We start from the raw sequence: 22,885 nt of genomic DNA, 5'->3' as shown, positions 1-22,885 counted from the left end.
GAAACCACAGATGACACCAAAATCTGTATTTGTCCCTGTACACATACATTCATGGCTAAGCGTAGCTCAGAAAGTGCAGTAAGAGACAAGCAACAATGGTTAGTAATAAAATACAATTACAACAATTTTATGTTAAGGGCTATGCGAACACGGCCTGTCTTTTTTTTTTTTTAAGTAAACATGTTTATTATAGAACATTAAGAAAATGACCCAGATGACTGGTTAAAATACACAAATCCCACACTACTATACATGACAAAGTCCTGAGAGCATGCAAATACTCTAGGCTGGAGAGCCATGTCTGTTCCTGACAAGCCACTTCTGAAAAGTCTTCAAATATTTGAATCCAAAGTGAACGTATGAGCTTGACATGATTCAAAGAGTAAAATATAAATATAAGGGCAATTAAACAAAGGCAATAAGTAGTTTACAAAGTCATTCCTGGACAGTAACTGGAGAGCGATGTGTGTGTGTGCCCTGTGTGTATATACACACAGAATCAGGTAAAAAAAAAATCTAGGGAGCGGCCTATGCCCACATTTTTGAAGCCCATCTGTCTCAAGAACAGCACATTTCCAAAATTATGTGTTTCTTTAGAAGGAAACAGTGTTTTAACCAGCACAGATGACAGGAAGATGAGCTCAGACCCTGCTGTGGTCACAGGCATCCATTTTAGTCTTGGGGCTTTAAGAACATCTTCTTAGTTTTAATAGGTTTTATATTTCCATTTTCATCTTCTTCATAATTGGCTCCGTCCCTTTTCTTGGCAAACTTTTTTCCAATGGTTCCTACCAAAGTCTCATATCTTCTTGCCATTTCTTCATCCGACACTTCGACTTCTGCTGCCGCGGCCCTGTTCTCAGCACTGGTCTGAAGCATTAACTTCTCCACGTCAGGATTAAGCCCTCTGAATGACATCCTTCCGTAGAGAAGATCCTCACACAGGGAGAAGCTCTGCTCTTCTATGATGAAGCTCTCTTTCTCCTTCAACTCCGGCAAATCCAGGTAGCAGTGCTCATCGCTGAGCAACTTCTGTTCCTCCTCTTCTAGTTGTTTCTTGGTTTCCTAGTCCAGGCCCCTTCGCATGAACTTCGTGCGCAGCAGGTTCTTGGATAACTTAATCTTGCGCTCCGACACCATGTTGGACATACTTTCAGAGGCTTCCTGCCGCACCGTGCTTGGCCTGTCTTTCAAAATAGATCCTGTATACACATCTCTGAGGAACAGTATGAGAGGACACGGTGGCTGTGTGATGACACGTGTTGTCACATGACACAGGCAGTGTGACAGTGTCCAGTTACAGTGTACCACTTGAGAAGAAACACCACAGTGCCTGTACAGTCGCTCTCAGAACCTGGCCTGAGTAACTTACACAGCATATAGATGCCAGGCACAGTCGCTCTCAGAACCTGGCCTGAGTAACTTACACAGCATATAGATGCCAGGCACAGTCGCTCTCAGAACCTGGACTGAGTAACTTACACAGCATACAGATGCCAGGCACAGTCGCTCTCAGAACCTGGACTGAGTAACGTACACAGCATACAGATGCCAGGCACAGTCTCTCTCAGAGCCTGGACTGAGTAACGTACACAGCATACAGATGCCAGGCACAGTCGCTCTCAGAGCCTGGACTGAGTAATGTACACAGCATACAGATGCCAGGCACAGTCTCTCTCAGAGCCTGGACTGAGTAACGTACACAGCATACAGATGCCAGGCACAGTCGCTCTCAGAGCCTGGACTGAGTAACGTACACAGCATATCGATGCCAGGCACAGTCGCTCTCAGAGCCTGGACTGAGTAACGTACACAGCATATCGATGCCAGGCAGAGAAGGGTTCATGTTCAAAGCATGTTGGAGTAGGACACCACAGGATTTCATCACAGTATTCAAGATGGAGTGCTATTTAAACTTACTAGCTCTGGAAATTTCTATTCAATATTTTCACAGTGCAGATGACCGTGGGTAACTAAAACCTTGGATAAGTACACAGTCTATACTTAATGGCCATGGTCTTATCTAAAAAAATGATGCATCCAACATTGTCTAAGACAGAGAAAGATGGTGTCATAAAATAAATGTGCACAGGGGTTCATCTTGAGAGACTCAGATCAAGAGCTCAGTGGCTGTTGTACATCAGTTTTTGGGCAGCTTGTACCTGCTGAGGAATCAACTCCATTAACATTCAAAGAGTATAAAGGAGAAGGAGCCCAGCCATGGATGTCAGACGAGCCATGGAAAACACAGTTGGACACGGCAGGCTCACAAATGTCATCCGGAATATGGGATGGCAAGACAGGATGAGCCCTGAGTTCTGGGCTAGCCTGGGCTACAGAATGAGAGCCTGCCACAAATAAGCAAGCAAACAGAAAAGCTATTAGGAGAGTTAGCAGGTAAGTGACCCAGGGGAGCAGGTTGTTGGAAAATTGTACACACAGATGCTGACGCTGAGGAGGAAAGGTATCTCATGCTTGACAGGACGGCAGTGGTGAGACTTCAGAGCATGTCTGTGATGGAGTCACAGGAATGGACGTAGAATGAGAGGAAAGGCAATACAAGGGAGGATCGAGTCTAAGCAAGCATATCATGACGTACTTCCATACTTCCATACTTCCATGTCCTTCCCTACTTCCTCAAGGAAGTAGGGAAGGACAGCTTATCTCATTTTTAGAGGTAAAAACACAACACCACCAACTAGATAGCTTGTAAAGAAAGGCTTGTTTTGGTTCATAGTTCTGACCCATGATCAAGGAGCTGATATAGAAATGGCTCTTGTGTTGGTGGGTCCCAGGAAGCACACAGCAGCACATGGCCAAGGGTATGTGAATATCTATCCACTGCTGTTCTACAGATCCACTACTTGGAAGACAACCCATGAACCCCCTAACCACAAAATGAATTAAAGAGTAAGGGAGGAACTCTAATTATCTCTTCAAAATTTTTTTTGATGATTCCTTTTTATTCTTTATATGTATTGGTGTTCTGCTTCCATGCATGTCTGTGTGAGGGCGTCAGATCCCCTGGAACAGGAGTTACACAGTTGTGAGCCACCAAGTGGGTGCTGGGAATTAAACCAGGGTCCTCTGAGAGACCCTGGCTCTTAACCTCTGAGCCAGCTCTGCAGCTCCTATAATTGCCTCTTAAAGAGCTACTTCTTGTGGTGGAGATTAAATTTCAACAGGAGTTTCAGAGAAGATGAAAAGCCACAGTGGATGGAGATGGAGGGGTGGTCTGCAGCAGGTGAAACAGGACAGCCATTGTCTACCCGGACATTAGCACACACCACTGGGGGATGAAGAAGCCCAATCCAGCTTGAACTCCATCGCTCATGGGTCCAGCTCATATACACTCTTGGCTTCCCATTTGCCTTTCTGCAAGAGCCTGCTGGATTTACTCAAATGTGAAGATGGTTCAGTAAATAGTAGTTTTGAAAAATGAGTGTGTAAAAAGAAACACCACTTTGAACAATGATTTGGGGAGTTTTTCAAGATAAAACTGGGACTGGAGATACAATTAGCGGCAGACTTGCCCAGAATGTGTGAGGCCATAGTCTCAAACCTCAGCCTCAGAGGATGAAAGTGGCATCCCCGTTTGCATCGGCCATTCTCTTACTCATAAATTCTTCAAAGCCTTGTGGTGCCAATGCTTTTATTGACATGAACACAGAGCGTCCGGGCATGTAGGCAGAAAGCCATGTGAGCGCCAATGCCACTTCACTAAGCACCATCGCAGGCAAAGCGACGAACATCTGTCAACAACCATGTCAACAGAGGATATCAAACCTGACCAGACAGTGGAAAGAGGCCATGTGGACATGCAGCTAGACACTCACGGGGCAGAGGACCAAGCCACTGAGGCTGTCCATCTCCGAGTTCTTGTTTCCTTATTTCTACCTAAGAACGGATGTCCGGATGAACAGGTAGGTAGGTTGGTGGTTATGTGGGCAGGTAGATGGATGGATGAATTTTCCTGGCCGTCCTGATCTCTCGAAATCTCTGACTAGAGTATGTTTTCCTTTCTGCTTGCAAGTTTTGTCTGTGGTTCAGTGTGTTGTTTGGGGTGAGAAGCGTGCAGCTGGATTAACAAGGATGTTCTTGCCTGTTGGGCCCCTCGTCTCTTCTCCTCGTCCATGCTGGTGGTGCATAGAAGGCAGGGGTGCGGCTGCCTGGCCCATATGCCAACCCAGGCGCACCTGCCGCTGTGACCTGTGGGGTCCCCACGGACTCATCAGGTGCTCCTCTGCCCCCATGCCACTCACACGGTTTGCACATTCCACTCAACCCTCTTCCCCCAGCCGGAGAGGGTGGCTGGTCCGGTGTGGTGCGGTGCATGCCCTTCCCGTCTAGTGTGTGCACGCTGTTGGGCCCCATTTTAGCCCCTGTTTGAGCCTTAAGGACAAACCCAAGTCTGGCTCGAGTTTGAGACCTGTCTTAGTCACTTCCTACCGGGGTGACTCAACAGGACCTGTTTGGTCCTGCCTCTGCTCAGCTGTTGCTAATGTAGAGCTTTGCCATTGGCCCTGTCAGTCACCCCATACCCTCTGTCACCTTTTCCTGCCCCCTATGTCATCTCACTCCTTCAAAACCCCTCCTTCCTATGCTCCCAGTTTATATAAACAAAAGGTTGTTACATTAAAGTTGAGTTCCTGCTTTGACAAGACTCCTGGCCAGGTATGTTTCTTTGGGCCACAGACACTTATCATTCAGCTCAGCTCCGCAGAGACCTGGTGGGACCGGGACCTCTCTCCTCTCACCTGGACCTGCCGACTTCAAAGAGCTGACACTTGTCAATTGCTTTCCTTTGACTGACATAACACAGAGAGAGGCTGAGCACAGGCAGTAAAGCGTTTGGGGGTAACCATGGGCTTCGAGTTTCTAAATGAAGGTTTGTGTAGAGGGGTTGTAGAGCTTATCTTAGCACGGAGAGCTCTGGTTTGTCTCTTGTGGGTTCCCTATGCTTAACATCTTCCTTCCTGTGGAGCAATTGTCACAGCCATGAAACTGGGGTTATCACACAAACTATTAATTGACCCTCTCACCTGGCCAGATGTGGTTGATGGGCTCTTCATGCTTTTCAAGGCAGCTTAGGGAAGTGCTGGCTAAGCATTTCACAGAATTTCAGATATTGGGCTAGCCTGGTCTTCTCATAATTAGCTTGGGAAAGGATATCCCAAAGGTGAAGTGTTCTTATCAAGATGGGGTGCACTGGAGCCTCTGGTACAGCCAGTTCTCATCACTGGTTATGGTGGTCCCCACTTGCAGGGACTTCTACAACAACACCTCATAGATTGGCTTATAGAGCATAGAGAGTGACTTCTCACAGTTACAGAGGCCTGATGTCTAAGAGCAAGGTGCTGGCAGCTGTGGTATCTGATGAGGACACACTTTCTCGGCTCTCTTCCCTGTTATTTTGCTTTATTTAAAAGCATGAAACAAAAACAAGTAGAGGGCTGACCTCTCTTCCTGCAGAGGACATGGGAGGAGTCCTGGGCACTGTGGCAGGCTTTGTACAAGCTGTGTACTTGAGTGATAGCCAGGGTTCAGTTCAGAGAGGTCAGATGCTTGGTAGGAATGTAAGAATGTCTGTTTTCCTTGAATTGAGGGCTCTATGGGACCAATGATACATATTAAAGGGCAGACAGCTGAGGACTGAGGGACAGGAGAGAGGAGCCCTCAGGAGAGGAAGGTGGTTGGCTGGAGGGCTTTGCATCTGGTCATAGATGAATCGTTATAATGACTAAAACAGGAGAGTTGTGATAGCTGCTTGTAACCCCAGCAACTCAGGAGGCACTAACAAAGCAATCCCCAACCCCAGGGCAAGCCCAGGGTTAGCTAGACTGAATCTGGTAAGTTCCACTGTCCAGTGAAAGGTCTTGCCTCAGTAAGTACAGTGAAAAGTGACTGGAGAAGTCACATGGACACATATTTGTATAACCACTCTCATAGTTACTTTGTTATAACCAGGGAAATTTATGGAAAAAAGAATTTATGTTGGGGCTTACAATTTCAGAGAGTTAGAGTCCGTGACCATCACGGTGGGGAGCATGGCAGCAGGCAGGCAAGCACAGTGCAGGCACAGTGGCTGGAAGCTCACATCTTGATCAAGCACAGAGGCAGAGAGAGCTAACTGGGAATGGTGTGACCTCTTGAAACCTCGATCTCAGCTCCTCCAACAAGGCCACACCTCCTAATCCTTCCTAAACAGTTCCTCCAGCTTGATCAAGCATTTAAATATGAGCCTATGGGGGCCATTCTCATATGAAGCATAGTACCCACACACATAAACACACATGCCATGCACTACACATATATACATGTACATGGAAAAAATGAGTTAACAGTGACTTGATAAGAATGTAAAGAAATGTGTGTGTGTTAATTAGCTTTATTTGGTCACTTCAAAACACTATACTGTACATGATAAATGCATGCAGGTTTATGTGTTAATTAAAAGGAGAACCATGGTTGATTCACTACTTCCTCCCATGAGCACTTGAGTGATTTCCCTGTGTTACTGGGGGTCAGGGAAGGCAGATGCAGTGTGGAGAGGGCTCAGGGGATGACCTACTGGAAAGTAAGACCTGAGAGAAGCAGGTAAGTAAGGGAATAATGTGGACCTGGGCTGCTCCCTTAAGGAGAACGGTTCAAGAGGCATGATCTTTAAGCAAAAAACTGAGCAGACTGGTGGGGGCGAGCAGGAGGGCATCCCTCTTGTCAATCAGAATTCAGATGCTGGAGCATTATGCATAAGACATGTGGGAGGAAGGAGGCAGGACGGATCAGAAGCCCTGGCCTGGTCTCTGGCCTTCATCCTGAATGCAGTACAAGGACAAAGTCTTGCTGGGGTAGCTTTAAGGCCTGACTTTTCATGGCCAACTTGATCTGGTGTGCTGGGGCAGCTTGAGGCTATCTGAAGCATTCAGTCTTCCTGTACCTATGGAGACACAAGTTCCCAGGTCTCTCAGAGACAGAGTTGTGTCCAGATTAGTAGTCAACTAAGGGTAAGCTGGCAAGTCTCTGACTGTGGGGTTGGGGTCCAAAATTCATCAACATCTCAGAAACAGAAGTGTTCCTAGATTGGATGTGGTGTCAGCAAGGGACAACCTCTATCATGATGGATCTCTAGACCAGGGACTCCACCTTCTATCTGAAGGAAGGAGGCCCCAGGTTCTGTGGAAATGGCACCCTACTAAGTGCAGACTCTCAGGCTGTTACCCCAGTTGCATAGAAAAGCCTTCCTGTTCAAGACTGCTGCCACATAGACCCCAAGGAAGGGATGGAAAGTGTGTCTTTCATCCTCTGCTTGGTCCTGGGCTCCAACCATGTCTGCAAGGTCCAGTGGTGAGAGGGAATCAGGAGGGCCAGACACTGCTGATGGCTGGACTGCGGCCTTAGCCAGAACAGAACCCACTAGAAGCTCACAGTCAATAGCAGCTTCCAGTCTGACTTTCTGGCCAAGCCTATCAAAGCTTAGACATCCTGATTGCTCTGTTACTTAATCCTGAAAAGAACCATGAGGAACAGATGATGACAGATGCAGGCATGAAGCCAGGGCACTCCCACGCAGGCATGTCCACACAGACCTGGACCCTCTGTGGAGTGTAAGTATGTTAGGGTTTGGATGTGAACCGTCCCCAGCAGGCTCATGTATGTGAACACTTGGCCCCCAGCTGGCCACAATTTGGAGAGGCTATAGAGTTGTGAAATGGTTTGAACATGCTCGAAAAGGCTGGATTTATTGATTTCAATTTGGCCAGCATTCTGCCTGAACTTTCTTTCCTTCTTGTTGAGCTGCTAAGATGCAAACAAGCTAACCTACAGTCTATGGAGAGCCAATCCCACCACCACCAATGTACCACGCTTCCCCACTGTGAAACTGCAAACTCAAGTAAGTTCTTCCTGGGCCTGGGGATGTGACAAGGCAAGGCTGAAGAGCAAAGTTCAGATCTTTGAACCCACATAAAATGCCTGAGTAGGCATGTCAGCCTGCTTGTGACTCCAGCCTGGGTCAGGTGAGCAAGTGAGACTAGCCATCTCTGTGAGCTCTGAGACTGATTAAGACACATACATTGGGCTGGAGAGATGGCTCAGAGGTTAAGAGCATGCATGGGCTAATCTTCCAGAGGTCCTGAGTTTAAGTCTCAGCAACCACATGGTGGCTTATTACCATCTGCAATGGGATCTGATGCCCTTTTCTGCTCTGCAGGTATACATACAGGTAAAAACCCTATATACATAATAATAAATCTGAAGAAGAAGGAGAAGGAGGAGGAGGAAGAGAAGAAGAAAACTAAGAAGAAGAAGAAGAAGAAGAAGAAAAAGAAGAAGAAGAAGAAGAGGAAGAAGAAGTAATTCTGCTGTTTTGACACAACACATGCTTAAAATCCCAGCCCTTAAACAGCACAGGTGGGAGGATCTTAAGTTTGAGGCTAGCCTGGACTATATATTGAGATCCTATCTCAGGAAAATCAATAAAAAAAGCATAGAATAAATGAACAAACAAGAAACTATACCAATCAAATGATGATCATAAAGCAATCTGCAAAGTAACTGTGCAAACTCAATCCAGGGACTATTGCACACTGAGTATGTGTTTCACAGTGAGTACGCCCTAGCCTTTGACATAGTCCTTGAGTCAAAGGTTCCCACGTTCAATCTTGGTTCTGGCTGAGAATGGATAGCTTCATGATTGCAGGAGAGTGCATTACCAACCACAAAGGGAATTTGCTATTCAATGTTCAAAACTGGTAGGAGAGGCAAGTGAGATGGTCAAGTGCTCGGTCCCCACACAGCAGCATTAAAGACGCTCTCTGCCTCCAGCTTTGAGCATCAGCCTCAGACACTGCAGTTCAAATAAGTGTAGGGCTGACCACGCAACACTTTAGAGATCTGTGTGGTGTTTAATGAGAATTTCCTCCATGGTCTCATGTGTTTGAATACTTGGTCCCCAGCTGATGAAACCGTTTGAGAAGAATTGGGAGGCGTGGCCTTGTTAGAAGAGGTGAGTCACTGGCGGTGGGCATTGAGGTTAGAGAAGTCTGCAGCAGGCCCAGGCTCAACCTTTCTCTGCTTTTGCTTACAGATCAGGATGTAAGTAAGCTCTCGGCTACTGCTCTAGTGCCGTGCTGCCCACCGTCACGGCTGTGGACTAAGCCTATGAAAGTGTAAGTCCCCAATTAAATGCTTTTAAAAAAAAATTAGCCGGGCAGTGGTGATGCACGCCTTTAATTCCAGCACTTGGAAAGCAGAGACAGGTGGATCTCTGTGAGTTCGAGGCCAGCCTGATCTATAGAGCAAGTTCCAGGACAGCCAAAGCTACGCAGTGAAACTCTATCTCAAGAAACAAACACAAAAAGTAGCATTTGTATTGTCTATTCAAAGCCATAGAACAGTAACTAAAACAATGAGTGAGATTAAGGACGGTCTGGAAAGGTTTGAAAATAAATGTGCCATACTGTAAGTTAGCCAGCGATCTCATACAATATGTATCACCGTCATCACCATCACCATCACCATCATCATCATCACCACCACCATCACCATCATCATCACCACCACCACCATCACCACCACCACCATCACCATCACCACCACCACCACCACCACCATCACCACCACCACCACCACCACCATCATCATCACCACCACCGCCACCACCACCACCATCATCATCATCATCATGTTTTTGATACAAGGTCTCACTCTATAGCTCAGGCTGGCCTACAAGTAATTATGTGCCCAGGCTGGCTTCAAATTCACAGTGGTCTCCTGCCTCAGTCTCCCAAGAGCTGGGATTATAAGTGTGAGCCACCATGGTCTGCAACAGACATCATACAGCAAACCAATCACTTCTCTCCAAAGTTAGTTCTTCACTGGTGTGCCATGTTTTACTAACTTAAAAATAACAACTCAGCAATAAGTTTGAAATAAATAATTTTCAATAAATAAATAACTGGATAAGCAATATTTTGAATTGTGTAGGCATCTTGCAAGCCAGGAGTTTCGAACCAAAAGAGATTTTAAATTGACAGCTTCTTCTGCTAGAATCTCTGAGTCAACAATTACGTGTTACGTAACATGTAGTCCGTAAGAAGTAAAGATAAGTCTAAAATTTGTGGGCTTTCTTTCATCCTATGTACAACAGTGGCCATGGTAGGGGGCTTAGATGTCTTGTATCTAGTCTCCATTCCTTCAATTATAAAATGGGAACATCAGAATGACCCTGTCAGAGGGATGGGTGAAGACTGAGTTGATGCTTGCTCCTCTTGTGATGGGGTCATGTCCTGACAAACCCAATATGTAGGCTGGTGAGAATCTCACAGGTTAGTATAATAGCTAATCTGCTGAGCATCCGAGCTTAGCCTGGCCTCTCAGATGTCCTCAGAGCACTCCCTTTAGCCCACAGTTGGTCAAGTTATCTACCACCAAATGTTGACTATCCCATATGATTTACTAAATCCTGTATATTCTTTAAACATTTGAGGAAGGGGAACCATGTTAGGCTGGAGACCACCTACCATTAAGTTGGCGCAGTCCTGGAGTTCAGAGCAGTTTCTGTTCCCACTGCTGTTTTGGTCTGACGCCCACAGCAGCAAGCAGTGCCAAGGTTTCCTATGCTGGCACCCTCACCCTATCTTCCCATATGACTGCCGGCCTCATCCTAAGTAAGCTTTCGGTAAACCCGAGCATCACTGTTATCATGTAAAAACGAAATAAGCAGAAAGAGAGCCTTCCAAGGAATACCCACCCACTGTGGAACCAGTACAGAGCAGTGAGGAACCACAGCAAGAGGAACAGACAGGAGCCACAGCAGGGGAGCCACCGGTCGGGTCGGGTGGCGTGGGATGTAGCTCATCCTGCTGGATGAACATTACTCTGCCGGAAGCAGTTTGCCACGTTTGGGTTTGACTTTGAACATCTCTCTTTTTACTCTGTAGCTTTTTGCCACAGGGTCTACAAAGTGCGTGCCAAGATTCAGAGCATCCACAGAGAAGGCATCTGTTGTTGACCTCAGCATTATTCTCTGTCTCCGTTTGTCCCCTCTGATCTTCTAAGAGGATCCTCTGGCTAAGACCCCCCACACTTGCAGGCCTGGTTTAGAGTCCTGGTTCCAGGGGAGGGCAAAGAATAGAGCACATTCACACGCTGTGGAAGTTTCAAAAACAGATACACAAGCCTTCAGCAAGTCATTTTGAAGTCATAGCAGGAGACTAGGGATGTAGAGTTTATGCTCTAACAAGATAAATTAAATTCCATGCCCTGGATCAGAATTTTCTGCACCTTAGATTACCAGACATTTGTGGAGAACGCTTCACTAATCCAACAAGGACAGGGTCACAGGACTCTGAGAAAATGCCCAGCTGAATTTATTGATACATTGGAGCGCAGCAGAAAAACATATTACTAGAAGCAAAGAGACACTGTTGTAGACAGAAAGAGAAAACTCAAGCATTCCACCAATAGCTGCAAAGATATAACAAGCTGCCAGAGACCAAGGAAATGGCTGCATGAAGATGTACCCCACCCCTAGTGACCGAGCATCCTACGGATGCTGGAAGCCTCAGCAGTAAGTAAGGGAAGCCACTCCCTTTTTATCTGAAGGACTTGCAGGACAATCAGACTCCCGTCCAGCTCAGCTGGGGAATCTTACCAGTCACATGTGGCAGCTTTCTCATTCCCTGTCACTGTCCTCTCTAGGCAAAGCCACCAGAACACAGAAATCATGAGCAGCAGGCTTGAGTATGGTCCTGGTTGGTTTTTGTCAATGTGACACAAATCTAGATACATTTGGGAAGAGGGATTCTTAGTTAGGAAAATGCATCCACGGGATTGGTCTATAGCAAGACCAATTGTGGAGAGTGTCTTGATTAATGATCGATGTGGGAGGGTCCTGTCTACTGTGGCTCGTCGTGTCCTGGGTTGTACAGGAAAGCAGACTGAAAAAGCCATGAGGAGCAAGGCAGTGAGCAGCACTCCTCCATGGCCTCTGCCTCAGCTCCTGCCTCCAGGTTCCTGCCCTGACCTCCTTTGATAACAGATTTCTAAGGGGAAGTGTAATCTGAAATAAACCCTTTCTTCCCCAAGTTTATGTTGGTCGTGGTGTTTTATCGCAGCAATAGAAACCCTAATGAAGACAAGTGCCAAGTATCCTTCGATCAGAAGGCAAGCCTTCTAAAAGAAGCTACTCTGTTCACTCGTGCAAGATTGTCATGTGTCTATGCATTCACTCCTATGTGCCAGCATTGTGCTGACTCCAGGGTTCAATAGTTCAGGTAATCCAGAGCTCAAACTATAGAGGAAAAGAAAGCACAGAACAAGTGGTCACATGACACCAAGGACTGAACCAGCGAGCTCTGGGGCGTCTGCAGATGAAGCTGTAGAGGAAGTCGGTAGCTGTGGCTATGACTTGACAGGAAATAGAGTAACAAGCCCAAGGTTGAGTTTATATGTGACACCTCAAAATGAGCCCTAAAACTCATCCAGGAGGATGCCACCTCAAAGCCATTCCTGGCACTGTCTCCTCATGATTCCCACTCTCCCCTCCCCTTCTCCATCTGACCAAAAGGTGAGTGATTCCCTCTATATGGTTGTTTCAACATTCATGACATGCTGAAGATGTCCCCTCCTCCTCCTGCAAAGAAGCTACGGCATCTTCAGGGTTTTGTTACAGAGAAATGTGCTGTGCTGGCTTCTTCCATCAGCAAAATCTCTTCTTAGGATGCTTTCCAAATCGTCCAACCTGATAATGTTTCTATGGGCTATCTTTACAGCCCCTCATATATCAAACATCTAAAAATAACTTTCCACAGTAAAGGCCAACCTTGGAAAGATCATTTGTCTGATGTATCAGCTTATGCTACTTTGTGGATTGGGTATCAGAACTCTGCCAGCTGGGATGGTGTTTGACAGAAAACACTTGACTTAAAATTAGAACATTCCAGGACATTGTAAAGTTGGAAATCATTTAGAGATTGTGCATTCCTTTCACCATTGAGGAAAGTTGGAGGAGGCTGAGTGAATTAGCCAAAGTCATCAGGCTGGTGATAATTAGCAGCACATGAAGACAGACAGGGTATCAGAGACTCTAACACTTTTCTGTGAGCATCACAAAAAGCCTATGTTGAAGTGAATGAACGATTGCTGACAGCATGCTAACCCTGTTCAAGGCCTCTGGGCTAGCACATTTGCTCCCCTAATAGTCTCGGGCAGTAGGTAATATTAGCCTCTATCCGCTAAGGTAAGGAAGAGACTTGGCCTGAGATAAAAGAGAGAGAAAAGGTAGGGCAAGATTTGAACTCAGATGTCTGCCTAACTGCATCTGTGATGTGTACAATGTTGTTCTGATGGAGAAGGGATGAATACACAACATTTTTAACACTAAGGAAACAGGAGAGGGCTGGGGAAACGACTTGGAACCCCCCAACAGTGAGAAGATATGAACTGAACATATGCGTGGAACCACATGCTGGCACATGCGCAGTGCAGCTCGAGCACCCCTGGTCCTACACATAACTTGCAGCCTTGGGGCTAATGGAGACTGTCGTTTATACACAACCTAACCCCCCAAGGCTGTGTGAAATAAGACAGGGTACAGCATTTCCGTTCTTACTCAGCCTTGTTTTCTTCATAAACACCTTGAATGATGAGTGTGGGCGCACAGTCACAGTAAGTCCCCTCTGAAAGGGTTAGCTAAATTTGCTTATTTTTAAGCGCTGGCAGGCATATTATCAGAGGGATTAGCAGGAGCACTGCGTGTTCTGTCAGCGTTCTGATCCTCACGCGACTGCACGTCTCGTGCAGCTGACCCGGGAAGGCCTCTGCTGGCAGGCTGGGATTTTAGTGTCTCACATTGCTACCTCTGAGAGCAGCTTAGCAATTAATTATTCCCAGGAAACCTCCTATTTAAAAGCTCTTTTGGACAGGGCTCGTTTGTTAAACTTGACACGTGTCTATCCAAGGCGACTGTAAAGTGCATTTGTGGATCTCTGCAGTTCCACCGTGCATAGCTTTTCTTCCTGGCTAATGGCTGGACCTGGACCTGTGGGATTACACATGTGGTCCCTAGAGTGTGCTCTTCAGTATGGGGGGAATGGAGACTCCCTGGCACAGGGAGAGTATGAGGATCCTTCATGGCGGGGCTTTTTTAAAAATACACTTTGTTCCAACTCGTGTCAGGATTTTTTTTTTTTAAGTATTAGTGTCTGTGTGTGTGCACTCATCTCCACGGGGGCATGTGGGGGTTAAGGACAAGTGTCAGGAGTCACCTCTTCTCACTGTGAGTTCCAGGGATCAAACTGATGTCAGGTTTTTGCTGTGAATGATTTTACCCGTTGAACTATCTTGCTGGTCCTTTCACAGTGTCTCAGAGTGACCCCTGGCTATAGTTTGTATCTGGAATGTCCCCCAGAAGCTCACGTATTGGTAGCTTGGTATTACTGAAGATGATGGAACCTGGTTAAGAGTTGGGTATACTGGGAGGATTTCATTCCACAAGGATTGCAAGACCCCAGTCTCTCCTTCCTCGTTTTCCTTTTCGAGTCTGGCCATGGAGTGAGAACATTTGCTCTGTCACACACTGCTACCACCATGTGCTTCGTGCCAGAGACCCAAAGCGACTGGGCCACATGCATTGACATTGTGACCTAACACGACCCTCGCCTCTTTATAAGTTGATTGTTTTGCATATTTTGTTACAACAATGGAATGCTAACACATTCTTCTTTCTGGACAGCTAGAGCAGCATTTATTTCATTTTCCTGCATGGACAAAGCTATGCAGGCCTCCATCAGGCTAGAGACACAGACCAGCTTGTCACAGTTTTAGGACCAGTACTGTAAGCACATACGCCATAATTGCTCTTCCTCTGGGCTCTGTGTGAGCCTGATGATGTCTGAAAGGCTTCTGATAATTTTTTTTGAGACAATGGTATTTAATTTTTTCTATTTATTTATTTATTTATTTAACATTCACATCGTGGCTTCCTCTCCCTCTCCTCCAAGTCCCCTCCTTTTCCCCCTTTCTCCATTCTCCCCTCCCTTTCTCCTCAGTGAAGGGCAGGCCTCCCATACTATCAACCCACCCTGACGTATCAAGTTGCAGTACGACTAAGCTCATCTTCTCCTGTTGAGAAGGCAGCCCGCCCAGTTAGGAGAAAGAGTTTCAAAGGCAGGTAACAGAGTCAGAGATAGCCTCTGCTCCAGCTGTTAGGGGACCCATGTGCAGACCAAGCTGCATGTCTGTCACATGTATACAGGAGGACTGGACCTGCCTGTCTGTGAGCCCCTATGTCATATAAATGTCTACCCATAGCACACAAGAATCAGCTCCTGAGATTGGAAATGGTTTCTAGTCAGGGTTCACACGGAGGGCAGAACAACTAAGGAACTCTTTTATCCCTCGTGTATCTCTTAACATTTGAATCTGAATTATAATCCAAGCTACCAGCCTCTATACAAACTGATAACCTCTATACAAACTGCTAATACTCGTTCCCTCTTAGCAGAAAGACAGGACAATGTCCCCCATCCCCATCTCAGCCCTGCAGATGGCTAGATGTGCAGATGTGCGGATGTGCAGATGTGCCGGTGTGCTCTTCTCCACCATCTAGTGGCTAGAGAGAGAAAAGTTCTCCAGAGCAACACCAGTGCTGGCTTCCACTTCCTGCCTGTAACTAGGTGAGCTTACAAGACTCTTAGGTACCCAGCTGGCTCATCACTCTCTTTCCTTGGTGTAATCTGGGGTAAGAACGGCTTGACAGATTTCACACACCTACTATGTGATGCTGGGTCTTAAATCCCAAAGGCTTCTTCTATCTGAATACTGACATGAAGGGAGTCGAGGCTAACCAAGGGTGAGTGACAGTTTCAGATGGTAGAGAGACAGCCTCTGTGAACCATATTCACAAGGTGTTCGCATCTGAAGCAATGGCGTTCCTCAATACTATTGCTTAGCTTCTGTCAATCGTGATTCTGAGTCAGGACTAGCTTTGAAACTTCAGGCAAGTGAATTTCTTCTAAGACCTCGTCTAAATGTTGTGATTGAAAAAAAATGAAAGAAATCTGAAACATTGTGGCTAGCTAAACCCTTGATGCTTTATATCTAAAGTAACAATGTCACAGAGGCAATAACTGAGCTGGAGATACAGACGGGTCTTACAGACCCACAATAAAATGCTAAAGGACTGACCCCAAGAACAGCAGAAGAGGGCGAGATTTAAAGAGAACTGCCAACTATAGCCTCATGCAAGGTGGAGGGGAAATAACAAAAGCCGAGGTTCTTAGTCCCAAAACAGCCCTTCAGGAAATTCCATGGAACAACGGTCTTCTATGGAAAACAGGAGATGTATCTTATAAATAATGAGGTGGGCAGAACCGTGAGGAGACTAGGCGCCATAGCGGAAGAGGGGAGGCTGGGCAGAGGCTGGACCTTCCTGGCCGGAAGAAGACAGCATCCGGTGCAGTGATAAGGAACAGAATATTCAGGTGCTGCCTACAAAATATCCTTTACTCAGAAGGTGAGTGTATTTTACTGTGCTAGACAGCTCTTAAAGTAACCTCACTTTACATTTCTCTTCTCTCTTTCTTTTTTTTTTTTCAGGTTGGTGTTCACTGAGAAATGAGGAAGCAGGGAGAGACGATCTAGAGGGATTCCTAACAAATAACTATAACATGACATCTCTTGTGATGGACTAAAAGGATGGGGAGTGTGTATCAATACATATACAACAATACATATCTGCATACATATTGCTGTTTCATTAGTAGTGACCTTGAACGTAAGTGTTGGTCACGCAGAATTCAAGTATCAATAAGTAACTATTATAGTGTCAGTGAGAACCCCTTCGAGTCAGAGCCTTCAGACCCAGGCTCTGTCTCTCCTTCCTCCACCTGGTGCAGCATTAACAGCAGAGCTCTGAGGGACCCCAGAAGCCCACAGTGGGCGGGTGAGTAGAAAAAGTTGATCCCAGCCTGAGGACAAGTGACTCTTCCCCATGAAGGACAGGAAGGCTGAGATAGAGCACAGACACACTGGGAAAGATAGGTGGGCGGAGCTGCAAGTGGGCCAGGGCCAAGGTGAGAAAACTAGCAGAGAGCTCCTGGGAGTTCCCAAGCCAGCATACCTCTGCCTCATCTGTCCCCCCAGCACCCACGCTTTGTCCTCCAGGTCTCAGGAGCGTCTTCCACCCCAGCTCTTAATGGTGCTATCTTTAATTTCTGCCCGTCTTTCCCTCTCCTCTCCCCAAACCACCCTCCTCCATCAAGTCTGTCATATGACCTCATTTAGGGAATTTCCTGAGCTCCACTCCTGGCTGTCACTGAGGAACATTCTCTAGAGAACTGCACAGTCCTGGGCCAGTGAGGAGCCTGGCAGAATTGTAACAAAGCCATTTTCTTCTACCAACCCTCACACAGAGAATCCCTGAACCCAGATTATGCATGTATGCACCCAAGTGCCTTCCCCTGGGATGCCATCCTGGCTGTCACTCCAGAACCCCTAAACAGGAGATAAGGGGGAAACAGTCTTAGGCAAAGACCCTAGAAGTGCAAGTAGTTAAGTAGACTGAGGTGGCATGGCTGGAACAAGACAGGCGGGAGGTAATTTACAAAGGGCTTAGGATGTGCCAGCTGCAATGCAGCCCTGCTGACTGTGGGTGCCCCCCTACCCCATGTTTCCAATGGGAAACAGCTTTGTTACCTTCACATTTTCTTGGGAGGTCAATCAGATTCTGCACCCATGAGAAAAAAAGATGCAAGGTGCTGAAATCTCAGGAAGGCTGCCCCAGCAGCTTTCCTGAGTCCATGAACTTTGTCCTTCCCACACACAGTTGGGAAAGGCTGGAGATGAGACTGATGGCCAGTGGGGATCTAGAACCAGGCTTAGCTCACAACATGTACTCAGGTAAGAGTGTTCTAGAGAAAAAAAACCACAATGGTAACACAGTCTTTGTGTTTTGGCACAAAAGCCAGAAAACAGCACGTTTTGGAGAATAAGGTAGGCTTCCTGTGACAGGGAAATAGTCCATACTTGCCTCTGCTTTAGTGCCTGAGTGTTGTGTAATGGTTGCAGCTGTCTGTACGGCAGTGTCCCATGGCACACCGGCTACGGTTGCCCATACTCTGCCAGAGTTCTGGCTCTGAGTTGAAAGCAAGTCGCAGAAGACACACAGAAAGTTCACAGATAACCCTTTTTGCATTCAAACTCCTGGCTGGGACACAGGTCAGAAAATGACTTCATCTTTTCTGGATTCTCGCCCAAGGCTGAGCCCTGGCAGCTGCCACGCTGGGCCCTGGTGCTGTTCTGGCTGGACACCAGCTAGGCTCTTCCCTTCTGTCTTGGCTACTGGTTTCCCTCAGGGACAGCGGTCCCTGGTTGCTCATTCCTGGGTCTAAGCCATCCTCTGAGCATACACAGCAGATGGCACCCACTGTGCCATCTCCTTTGGTTTGTTCTGCCTTGACATCAGCTCTTTTAGTATGGGTTTTTTTGTTTTTTCTTTTTTTCTTTCCTTTTTTCTTTTTTTCTTTTTTCTTTTCTTTTCTTTTTTTTTTTTTTTTTTTTTGAGAACTGGCCAAGCAGCGCTTCTGGGGAAAGTGACTTATCAGTGTTATCAGATTTCAAGGAACCAGTCTTCTGACTCGGAGGACTTTTGTTTTCTGTAACAACCATGGGCCACCTACTGCTTAGTCACATTTTACGTGTTTAATTCAGGCAGTTCCTTGGACACACATGGGTTATGTCAATCCTTGAATTTCCTCAGGTGGTAGAAAGGCTGGGACTGTCTGCAAACGAGGTCACGCAATTTGTCCCTGCCTGGCTTGTGGGAGTTCCTGAAGGTACCATATGCTGACGGCATGGTCAAGGGACTCCAAAGTATTTACACATGTGGGGTGGGGCCTCCATGACAAACAAGTTCTCTACCTTCCCTGTAATGGTGTGTAATATTCTCAACAGTTGGCTCCCCATGGATTCTGCATCTTTGAATTCAACGAATCACATACTGCAGAATTTTTTTTTTTAAATCTGTTTGTACTGTGTGGTGGTTTGAATATGTGTGGCCGAGGGAGTGGCACTATTAGGAGGTGTGGCCTTGTTGGAGGAGTTGTGGCCTTGATGTGGGAAGTGTGTCATTGTGGGGGCAGGCTTTGAAGCTCTGCCAGTGTGGAAGAGCCAGTTTTCTCTTGTTTGCCTTTGGAACAAGATGTAGAACTCTCAGCTCCTTCAGTGCCCTGTCTTCCTGCCTGGACGCTGTCATGCTTCCTGTCATGATGATAATGGACTGAACCTCAGAACCTGTAAGCCAGCCTGGATTAAATGTTGTCCTTCATAAGAGTCACTTTGATCAGGGTGTCTCTTCATAGCAATGGAACCCTAACTAAGACATACTGAAACATTTCAACCACCTCCTGTCATTACTCCTTGACCAACAGAGTCCAGTGACCATTTATGTGACTTTTACAATGTGTTGCAAATTCCAGGTTGTCTAGAGAAGATGTCAAGTGTAGGAGGATGCCTGCTGGGTCTATGCACATATGACACCATTTCAACCAAGGAACATTTCAATCTCTGGGTTGTGGTGTGTTTGACAGCTCTGGAACCAACTGTATACATGTATATACAGTAGACTTTCCAAAGAGACTTCTGTATACTGTACAACATAGGATGCACATTTTAGTGTCCTTCATGACCATTTACAGGACCCACTGATGTCATTGTTATTGCTGCTGCTATTGATATTTTACAGCAAAGGAAATCAACAACTGTAGAATCAGGAGATTTAGGCTCCCCAGCATGTTCCGGGTTAGAACTCAGACATTTCCTGGGCTGAATCCTAAATCTGAGTAGCAGAGCACTTATCTTCTGTGTCTGTTCCACTGTTTGTCAACTTAATTGTCTAATTTTGTCCCTTGTCTTAAGTTCTTTTTTCCATTTCTTTTTGTTGTTATTTTTTTGTCTTCTAGTTTCTTAAGATGGATTCTAACTCGCATTTTAAATTTTCTATTATACTAAAAACAGTGTTTAAAGCTATTTTCTCTAAATACAGTGTTTTGTGTATGGTGTAGGTCTGCTGTGATGACCCGCGGTGTGTGTGTGTGTGTGTGCGTGTGCATGCTACTTGTATGTCACTGCCAGAAGAGGGGGTTGGATACCATGGAGTCACTGTGTGGGTGCTGGGAACCAAATCCTGGTCCTTTGCAGGAGTAGCTGGTGCTCTTGACTGCTGAGTCATCTTTCTCTTGCATGCTTGCTAAGTAGCACACTTTCAGCCTTGGCTTCCTGTTTGCTCAGGAACATTTAATGAACGTACTTTGTTTTCTAAATATAGAACCTTTATATGAATCATCTGTTTGGAAAGGGAGTGGGAAGAGAATGATGAGTCTAAACTCTACTTTCTTAAACTCTGAAATGTCCTTCATCATCAAATTTCTGAATGGATTTTTACAAATGCTCTACAATTTATCTTTTGAAAGATAAAAGCAAGAAAAAGTTACATATTTTCAACTTTGTGATGCAAATTTCATATATATTTTTGCACAAGGTAAGACTGCCTTAAGAGTCTATCTATCTTTGACTATCTGATATTGAAAGCCTTCATTACATCTGTGCTCTGTCCAGTTCTGTTTACGTTTATTTCTGTTGCTCCATGTGTTTGGGCCTGTACTGTTGGTACAGACGAGTGCTTTGATTTATTTAAATGGCATGATGTAATATTGAACATGCAGTAGGTTTGTCGGCCATCAGGGGTTACAGATAAAATGCACAATGAGGCACATGACGTGTGAGAGGGAAATTACATATCAACCTGCTGTGCTAAGTGGTGCCCAGTTAGCAGGTTACTAACTGCTATTTCTGGGTATGCCTGTGAGGGTGTTTCCAAGAAGGACTGGTGTTTAAACAGTGAACTGAGCATAGGAGGTCATCTCTCCCTAGTGTGAGTGAGCACCATCCAATCAGTCAGGAGCCAAGTCAGGACAAAGGGGCACAAGATAGAGTGACTTTGGTGAAGACAAGACAGCATCGACAAAACTCACAGTGACCAAGAGGGTAGAAGGAAGCCAGGCAGCTGTGCCACTCTAGGCCTGCCCTTGGGCTTGGGACTTCTAGTACTTGTCCCTGTGGACTAGGGACAGCATTTGGAGTGATGCTGGCTTCCCTGTTCTCAGATCTTAGGGTGTGGACTGAGCACATCACCAGTTTTCCGGGTTCTCTAGCTTTCAGAGAGGAGATCCTGGGACCTTGTAACTTTCCCGGTAGTATCAGCCAGTCTCTCCAAGTGAATCTCCTTCTCTACATCTATGCAGAAATACATAAACTGTATGTTTATATTCTGTCGGTCCCGTTCCTCTAGAGACTCCAAACCCAAAGAAAAGAGATTTCCCTACTGCTTGTTGAGGATGAAGGCTGCCTACACTCCCCTGAGTATATTGGGATTGACTGAAGCTGGTCAATATTCTTGCCTTCTGCTGAGCAGTACAGGTTCAACAGTAGAAGGCACACACAACAGTTCGCAGTGGCACAGCTACAGAGTCTGCACTCTGCAAATGCGAATCCTGTCAGTGTTGGAATGAAGAACTGAAGTATCGGGCGATGGGCATCTGTAGAGCCAAAGGAACGAACAAGCTACTGTTCTACACATGTCATGGTATACCTTGCAAACAAGAGCGAAAGAAGTCAAGCACAAAATGGTACAAACTGCATGCCTCCATTTGTGTACATTGCAGACCAGACACAACCTGTCCATAGGATGTTAGATAGTGGATATAGAATAGAGGGTGCCCTCTAGTGGTGAGTTATGAGCGGGGGGGTGGGGGGGGGACAGAAGGAGGGCTTCTGGAATCCGTGTCTTAATCTAAATGGTAGCACATAGGTTTGCAGGCTGGGGAAATCAAGGGAGCTGAACACTAGCAAAATATGAATGTTTCTGCATATGTAATAACCTCCAGATGTTTTGTTCTTTGTTTTTATCATCATTCAAAATCTAATATAGAGCTGTGCATAGGATTCACAGTGAGGTAGGAACTGCCACGATTCGTCTTCTTACAAGGTACATTCAAATCTCAGAGGAAACTTCAGGCACCGTGCTCATTTCTCTGAGAAGTCATATGGTTTCCTTTCCTGGGCTGCTCAGTGGGTGTGAGGACTGTAACCCCATTTCATAGAGTAAGAAAATGGAACTCAAGGGCTAGAGATGGTTCAGTGGTTCAAAGCACTGGCTGTTCTCCCAGAGGACCAGGCTTTGAGTCCCAGTATCCACATGGTGGCCCACAAACATCTGTGACTCCAGTGTCAGGGATCTGACAGGTTTATCTGGCCTCTGGGCACCAGGCATGCGTATGCTGCAAGACGTACAGGCAGACCAAACACTAATACACATACAATCAAAAAATACTTTCAAAAAAAAAAAAAACAAATGAAAATGAGCCCAGCCTGGAATCTCTCTGCAGACACAGCTTTTGGTTATAATCTCTCTGACTAAAGGCAGCAGCCCTCAGCACCACCTTGGCAGACCATCCAAGGACCAGGGTCCATGCTTTCCTGCTGGAGTCCCAGTCACAGGAAGCCTGTGACTCTGCCTTTTAATTTTTCTTCGTGAAGTACAAAGATGATCTATCTTCTCTAAGACATTTTACATGAATTGCTTAGAGAGACTTCAAAATTCACGTTAAGCTTCAGTGCCCCTCTATCCAACTGTGAGCTTTCTTTGTTCCTTGGCTCACTGATCTGTGTCATAAGCCTGCTACTGTCAGTGTCATTTCACGACCAAACTTCTTCTATAAGAACATTTGCTCTGAAGCATTAGCTCGGGGTACTTAAAACAACAACAATAGCTTGTACTGTGTGATCTACCCAGTTCAAATATGTGTGTGTGTGTATGTATGTGTGT

General features: G+C 46.0%; 2 pseudogenes; one reads left to right on the top strand and one right to left on the bottom strand.

Annotated features, from left to right (window-relative positions):
* Positions 1–672: 672 nt before the first annotated feature.
* On the bottom strand, positions 673–1,140 carry LOC114637623 (annotated as a pseudogene).
* A 2,624-nt stretch (positions 1,141–3,764) lies between these two features.
* The window catches only part of LOC114637625, a 41,036-nt pseudogene continuing 21,915 nt past the window's right edge, over positions 3,765–22,885 (top strand).

The sequence above is a fragment of the Grammomys surdaster genome, unplaced genomic scaffold (genome assembly GCF_004785775.1).
Source record: "Grammomys surdaster isolate TR1022 unplaced genomic scaffold, NIH_TR_1.0 125357, whole genome shotgun sequence".
Lineage (NCBI taxonomy): Eukaryota > Metazoa > Chordata > Mammalia > Rodentia > Muridae > Grammomys > Grammomys surdaster.
The sequence above is the reverse complement of the archived record's forward strand: the minus strand, read 5'-3'. Positions and strand labels throughout refer to the sequence as shown.